This window comes from Cibotium barometz, chromosome 60, assembly GCF_041138505.1.
Source record: "Cibotium barometz isolate CiBa-2024 chromosome 60, ASM4113850v1, whole genome shotgun sequence".
Lineage (NCBI taxonomy): Eukaryota > Viridiplantae > Streptophyta > Polypodiopsida > Cyatheales > Cibotiaceae > Cibotium > Cibotium barometz.
Window position 1 is genome coordinate 31,254,213 of NC_141105.1, and position 8,515 is coordinate 31,262,727.

An 8,515-nucleotide genomic window follows, 5' to 3' on the forward strand; every position below is an offset into this window, starting at 1 on the left:
TTTTCTGCGGATCCTCTTAAATTCTGAGTCAGACCAATTTTCCTTTCTTGTCAGAGTACTCAAATATTGACCAATAAGCAACCAATCTCCTTCATATATTTCCTCAATAAAAGACTCAAGTGCATTTGATAGGCAAATATGGTCCCCTTTTGCATATGCTGTAGTATAGAACTTTGTACCCACATCATCAATGTCACTATTCATCTCTTTTTCATCTTCATACCTGGCTCTTGATAGCATATCTGCAACTGGATTATCTTTTCCTGCAATATGCTCAAACTCAGGATTTAGTGACTTGATATAGGCAATCCACCTAAGCATAGCAATATCTGGAGTGGTACAGCTTGCTATCATCCCAAGAAGTGGCAAGCAATCTGTTTCCACAAGTACAGATGTCCCAATAAGATATTCTTTTTCACATTTTAGAGCAGTGACTATTCCCCATAACTCTCTCTTGATCTGTGGATACTTTCGTTGTCGAAAGCTTAATACCTTTGCTCCAAATCTGATTACATACCTGTGATCATCCTCATCATCTTGCCCTACTGCCCATCCTATCCCAGTAGGACTAGTATCAACTGTAACAATCACAGGCCTGCCACACTCATAATCTGCCTTTCTCAGAGTAGGTGATGATTGGAGCAAACATTTCAGCTTCCGCATAGCTTTAATATGTACTGCACTCCACAGAAATTTTTGATTTTTCCTCAAAAGTTGATAAAGAGGATCTGCTACATGTGCATAATGTGGGATCCAAATAACATAAGACACATGCTCCAAGAAATCTCCTCAGCTCTGTAACATTAATGCATGTCTCTTTCATTCTTTGTATTGCATCTATCTTGGCTGGACAAGGTCCGCGTCCACTAGTACTACAAAGATGTCCCACTATTAGTACTTCACCAACTCCAAACACTGATTTTAGCCCAGATAAAGTAAGATTCACTTCTTCAAGCCTGGATAGAATCATATCACAATCCTTTATATGATTTGCCACAAACTTGCGGCACCCCTTTGAATCCAAATCCCCATCTTTGTCTTTCTCATCACAGCCCTTTATTGGCACATCATCCAAAAATGGCATAGTTTTTTGTGGTATGAAGTCTCGTAAGACTTTATTCATTCCATTCATCATATGTGCCACTGACTTGGTGGCTCCCTGTGGTAAGGTACACATCCTTACTAATCCCAAAGGAGTTCTCATTGTGGTCAAGTCCCTGCTTTGTATATCCAGCTGGAACTGATCATATCCCGAATACAGATCACCCATAGAGTATATAGCTTTCCCTGCAAATGCTTCTGCAAACTCATCCACAATCGGACCTCCTCCCACATTCGTGATTGTGACTTTGTTTACAGGTTGCATGTCCTGAATAAAGCGCAATGTCCCATTTTTCTTTGGCACAGTAAACCATCTGTTGGAATATGGGGCACATGATGGCTCCAAGATTCCCATCTTGATCTTTTCTTTTAGTAATTCCATCAGCTTTGGCAAGAGAGCCTTTGGTACTGGAATTGGCCGCAGGTTCCAGGGCACATGTGGAACAGTAAAGATCACCATTGGTGCTGTTACACTTGGATCAACACAGCCTATCTCATGCGGCTGAAAAGCAAAGGCTTTCCCATGTTTTACAAGCATCTCCTCAAAGCATTCCCTTTCAACTGGCAACAGAAAATCCTTCTCACCAATCTTTAGCTCTTTTAGAGTTTCTTGAGTAAACTTATGCCCAATTTCCTTCGGATCTCTAAGATTTGGTTGCATAGAAGCTTCATCTATCTTCTCCTTGCTTCCTGGTGGCAAAGGCAAGGCAACTGGTTTCACCTTCTTTGCAACTGTTTTGTACTTTGTATCAACATGAGCATCCATCTCGCAATTCATGTTTTTACATTCCACCCCCTCAAATCCCTGGATTATATCATACATCTCCACAGATGACACCTTTATCATCTCATTTCCACCCTATAAGCATGCTCTTCCCATATCAAAAAGCACATCCATAGTATCTACAAATGACACCTCATTAAGCATCCCTGAAATAAACTCACTCTTCTCCAAAAGACCACACTGCTCAAAACTTTTTTGTTCATTTTGTACATGTTTTCGCATGCCACGCTTCAAATCCTTGCTTTTTATAAAAACCAGTGACCCATAGCTGGAGAATCCCTGAAAATTTGCTGAAAAGTTATTTACATTGATTGAGTCCTGTGAGAACTCATTTCCCCTTGTACCATTGGAATCCCGCTTTACAATGGCACCTGGCCAAAATCCCTCATCTCCCTGTAATTCATGAATTCTCTGTTTATCTTTGGGTGTGACTGTGCTCGAAGAGACTCACGATTCCTTTCATGGTTAATGCAACAGTGTCAAAAACTGAACAGGTTTTTTGCCATCTTTACTCCTTATTCTTGCATATGCCGAGCCATCATCCAAAACCTTTGTTTCCATCCTTACAGCTGTAATGTAGGGTTGCCCAAGGATGAGGGGATACGATGACATCTCCTGAACAAAAAAGTTCTGATCATCTTTCACATCCCCTATAGTTACCCTTACATTTGGACATGCTGCATAGAGCTCTCCAGATGAGTTATTAGCTGCTTTAATCATCCACCCATGATCCACATCCATTGGCCACTTACATTTGTTGTAGAGATTTTTAGCCATAAGATTTATTTCAGACCCATGATCAATTAGAGCGACATATGGCTCTTCCAAATCACCTATCTTGACAAGGGTTTTAGTGGTTGCTCTTGCCCAATGGCTCCTGGAGTAATGACTCTTTGTAAGAACTTCTTTTTCATCGTCCTCTTCCACAAAGCGCACTTGTCGCGCCCCATGAGCAGAGTGATTACATTCCACCACATTTTCCCTCTCTTCCTTTTGCTGTACCTGTACTCCATGAGTCTTGGAAGTGCTTGCCTCCCCTTTTGATGGAATAGATTCAATTATGGACTGCCTTTTCCTTCGTATAATATCAATTATCTCATCATGAAATTCTTTCTTTGCAATCCCCAAGACTTCCCCTAGTGTAAATTCCACCCTGCTGTTTAGAATCCTCTCTTCAAGCACCTTTTTGAGATCTGTTGTAGCTTCAATATCAGATTGAAGCTTGTAGAGTGGACTTTTCCCTTTACCCTTCTCCTTCTCATGCTTCATTTTTGCTGGCACTTCTTCCATTGATACTTCCTGTGGAGGTCTGCTATGCGGTGGAGGCATATGTGATGGCCCAGGATCCTTCTTTTCACTTCCACGTGTAACTCTTTTTGATGGCCCTCCTTCCTCATTTTCCCTTTTACGCTTCTCCTCTACCTGTGCCTCATTATTTTGGCATTTAGCAATGTAGGTATGAACAGATAAAGAATCCACAGGCTCCTCCCAGCCAGTCTCAAGACGTATACAATCACCTGCCTCATGCAAAGCTTGCTTAGACACCTTCTTTGACGCAATTAATTCCATTGTTGATGGCCAAAAATCCTCATTCTCATAATCTTCATCATTCTCAAATCCCTGCTTTGATTGACCAACCTTTAATCCATAGGTTGCTGCCTCAACCATAGAAATGGCATGACTAGCAGCCATATCCTCAACCAGCTTTTTCATCCCTCCTTTCCCAAAGTTTGTACTCAATGGAAGACCAGTCTCTGTAAGATGGATTTTCCCATCTTTGAAAAACACAAGTTGATTTTTAAGAGCTTCTTTATAGCTAGCACAATCTTTCTTTGCATGTTCTGGGTCATCACACCATATGCATCTGTATGTAAACCCTTCTTTGCTTTGAGGCCTTTGCATAGAAGCCTGCCCTAATGGTAGCCCCTTTTCTTCAATCCTGGACATCTTCAATTTTAGGTCACGCATACCCTTAATAAGCTCATCCATCGGCCCTTCTACCTTTGGGATTGTAGCAGCTGGTTTTGGTAGATTCTCAGGGGTAACAGCAGTTATGGGGGTTGCAGAGCCCATCACCATTTTATCCCTCCTCCGCTGGCCGTTTTGCTAACATGGTGACCGCATCCTCAACATCATTCCAATCACTCTTTAATCCCTGCTCTGTATCCTTATCCTCAAGGAGGATTTCCAATTTCTCTTGGAGATCTTTCCCAGCTGCTTGTAAGAAGAGCTCTGTTTTTTCTCTGTCCAAAGTTGTGCGCTCTATCCTTGACAACTGGGCATAGCGCTTCTCAAACTCTCTTAGCAATTCTGTGGCAAAAATTCCCATTTTAGGTTTTGTGACCCATTCCAAGAAAGTTCGTTTGGTCACTCGCTCAGAATCCTCCATAAAATATTCGTCCTTTAAAGCAAGCTTGAACTCCTCCCAATTTCTGCCACCATGTGCTGTCTGCAATCCTCTTATGCGCTCTCTTATTTCAGGAACACATACCAGCTCAAAACTTCGAACCATATCCTCCTCAGTCACCCTGTTTAGCTCCATTTCCTTTATGTAATTGCGCAGGTACTTTGTAATATCCTTCCCATCAAATTGATCCACCTTTTTCACAATTGATTGTAATGCTTTGGTCGTGGAAATTTGTCCCCTCTCAGCAGCTTGCTGCTGTTGCATGTACATGGTAAACATCTGAAACATCTGCATAACTCCGGGGTCAAAATGAACCCCCTGACCCTCAGAATTCTCAGCCATAGCTTCCCTATATATTTCACCACACTCTCACCCCAGCAGTTTCACGTCGGGTTCACCAAAAAGCTGTCGTGACGTGTGCGGTATAGCCGGGAAAGTACGAGACTTCTAGCTGTGAGAGTAGGTACCAAATTTAACAAGGAAACTCACACACAAAATTCTCCAAGGAGCATAGGACATATCCATTTTTAATGACATATACATGTGTCAATTCACCTCAATACATCCTCGAACTCATCCTGATGATTGCACAAAATTGTGTACCAAGTGCTTGTCCCTTTCCAAGCATAGATTCACTGGCTCCTCTTTTCCCAAATCCCTCGAACCAATCACATGTAGGCATAACATAACCTTCAAATTTTTCCAACATACATGTGACCATTTACATTCCATACATCCCCAGTGTCATCAATTCCATCATTTCAAGATACTCTTTATCACCTGAATACCTGCTTTTAAATTCTAACATCTCACAAGCAAAAGATGGCATACGGCATAACTATAACGTGCTCATGATTTCCAAAATTCAATCGAGTTGAAAGTAAGACCAACTTCCCACGACTTAAATGTATTTTTGATACCTTTTTCCCACAAATCTCCAAGTTCCAAAACCTTTAACTTGTTCTCCAAAGCCTTTTACTCATTTTTCAAAGCCTTTTAGAATATATGAGTTATACGATTTTTCTAAATCGTAGGAAGTGATAATAAAAAAAAAACCCACTTATCTGAAGGTGAATCAAATGAAATTTTTCTTGATTTTATTTTTCTATTCTCAAAAGTCGCTTCGCTGCAGACTGCTCGATGAAGAAAGCGTGGAAAACTGAAAGCATCTCTTAATGTAGTACTCAAAATCCTCTTCAATTCTAGCACCTACAAGCTATGAACAGTAGATATAGCATTGATTTGAATTTCTCTGGTAGATAGCGCACTGGTTCTCCCGTTTTCTGCAGACCTCCCAATTCTGATATGCGCCCCCCTCTCACACTCTGGTTTTTCCCTTCTTTTCCCGCAAGGAAAGCGGCGCCCCACCACCTTTTGCAGCCCAAGATTCGGGATTTTCCAATTTAAAAGACTGCGCTTGCTTATATTCTGCATTATATCCAAAAATTTCCAATAAAAATATTCTTTTTTTTTATACCACGCAAGCTGCCACCCGCCACCTTGCATTAACATTTCCAGCTGGTGCTTGCTTGTTTTCCATTCTCATTACCTCAACCTTGCACTACATGGACCTGCATCTTGTTTATCATCAATACCGCTTCCTCTAGTTGGCCAACACGGCCAAGGAGATCAATAATGCAAGCGTGGTGCTCAAGAGTTGGGGTAATGCCATAATCTTCGCTCATGGACTCAAAGTATGCCTGGCCCTTATCCACTAAACCTGTGTGATTGCATGCATTAAGCACACTAATGAAGGTGACCAAATTTGGCTTTATACCTTCTCCTATCATTTTGTCAAAGAGATGGAAAACATTTTCACTTTCTCCAAGCTTAAAGTCTTCTGGCATCAAACCTTCCAGCATCATCAGTTGAAAAAAATCCAAAGTATTCCGATTATATCGATTCTGAGCAAGCACAGAAATCATGGCATTCCAAGACACGATATCTCAAAAGGGCATTCTTTCAAAATTAAACCTCACATCTTACATACCTTTGCATTTCCATACATGTTAAGAAGGGTGTTCCCTACTACAAGGTCCACCATATGCATAAAACTCCATAATTCACACCACACTCATGTATAGAGGCTTCGAGACCTGGCTCAGCCTCAGCTCATCTTATTGAACCTCATTTACAATATGAACATATGTACTCAGGCATCATATAATGACTCGTCATGGCACTTAACCCTATGCATCTGGATTTGCATTTAATGGTCTCATATGCATGGTTTCACACCTGCGTGCCATGTCACGACAGCGTCTCTCTCTCTCTCACACGTCTGAGAAACCTGCGAACAAGGCCCTGTTTCTCTCTCACATAGCCGGCAACAACTATTATGAGGAGTTGGGTATTATCTCCTTTTCTGAACAAAGCAAATTGGGTATTATCTCCTTTTTTGAAAAAGTTTGTGAAGGATTTTATTGATGATTTTTGTATATACAGCTCCAGGCAAGAGCATTGTGATAAGCTGGCTACAGTTTTTCAGCGTTATGATGAGTGTGGTGGTCAATTAAATCCAAAAAAGTGTTTTTTGGCTCAACCGAGGGTGAAGCTCTTGGGCCATGTTATTTCAGAGAATGGTATTGATCCAGATCCTGATAAAGTCAAGTCTGTTCTTCTTCTTCCTACACCAAAGAATACAAGGCAACTGGCTACTTTTGTGCAAAAGGTGAAGTATATGGCTCGATTCATCTCTCTATCTTCACAGTTGTTATATCGAGGTGGCAAAATTTGTATATCAAGATATCTGCTGTAAGTTTGGTGTGCCATTGGAATTGCTTTCTGATCAGGGTCCATGTTTCAAAGCAGAGCTTATGGATTATTTGTGTACAAAGATGAAGATCAGTCGCAGTTTTACCACACCTTACTATCCACAGTGTAATGGCTTGAATGAGCGTTTTAATGGCGAATTGATCAAGATTTTATGTAAGGTGACAGAACAACAAGGCAAGAATTGGGATCTGGAGTTGCCTGCTGCCTTGTGGGCATACAGGACAGCAATTAAGACTGGTACAGGTTTCACTCCATTTCATCTTGTTTTTTATGGGAAAGAAGCCTTATTGCCTATTGAGGTGGAGATACCAGTTGCGAAAATGTTAGAAAAGCTTTTGGAAGAGCCTAAAGATGTCTTTAAAGAGCGGCTGTTATATTTACAAGAAGCACAGCTGAACAGGGATAATGCTTTGAAGCATTATGAAGATATGCAGGCAAGGACGCTGGAGAAGTTCAACAAGAAAATAAAAAGCAAGGGAATTATGAAGGATGATTTGGTATTACGCTATAATAGCAGACTGGATAATGCCTTTCATAAGAAGTTCCAAATTAAATGGGAAGGACCCTTCTTGGTGATGCAAGGATTTGCAAATGGCACCTATCAATTGGCAGACTTAGATGGAACTTTACATGCTTCCAGGGTAAATGGATATAGGTTGAAGAAGTATTATGCACGTCTGATGGTAATTGTGCAGGATGCAGTGTCTGAAGATGTGATTCCAGATGAAGGGTTGTTTTTGGATATGGATTTAAGTCTTAAAATGCTTTTTTCTGCTGATCATGAATGATTCAGCAGGCTGGGGGTTGGGCAAAGTATGTCAGGTGTTTTTCTGTAAGGTGTTTTGAGTCCGTGTACATATGGGATGCATGGTGTGCAATAAAACTTTGCCCTGAATGCCCTGGCAAGTGTACAGACGGAATGGCTTTGGAGTGATTTAGTGCATGCAATTTTCTTTGGAACAGCTGCTGGAAACTTGGAGTTTTTATTTGTATGAGCTTTTTAGTCATCAAGAAGGTGTCTGGGATGTGTGTAAATAAGAGGTGGAAGAGCATGAGGATATTAATGATGGGTTTTGATGAGCCTCTGGTGGAAATAATGTAGATATGCTGGTTTAGGTGGAGAGAGCTCAATTCAGACTGTAAATGTTGAAATTCCTCAGGCGACGCCAGCAAAATATAAATTGCTTTTATGCTTGAATTTTGAGAATCTTTCAGGTTTGGAATGGCCGTCTTGGTATGATGATGCTGATCATGAGGCTGTGGGCAACTCTCGCATAATTTTGGAAGGTTATGGGCTGGGTGTGATAACCCGAAGCACAAGGAGAAGGAGATGCTATTGTAAGTGGTGGCCATTATTTTGAAGTAATAAATAAATAAAATTATATGATGCACATGGCCAATTTGTAGGAGGCCACCTGGAAATCTTTATGGGCCGCCACCTCAACCTC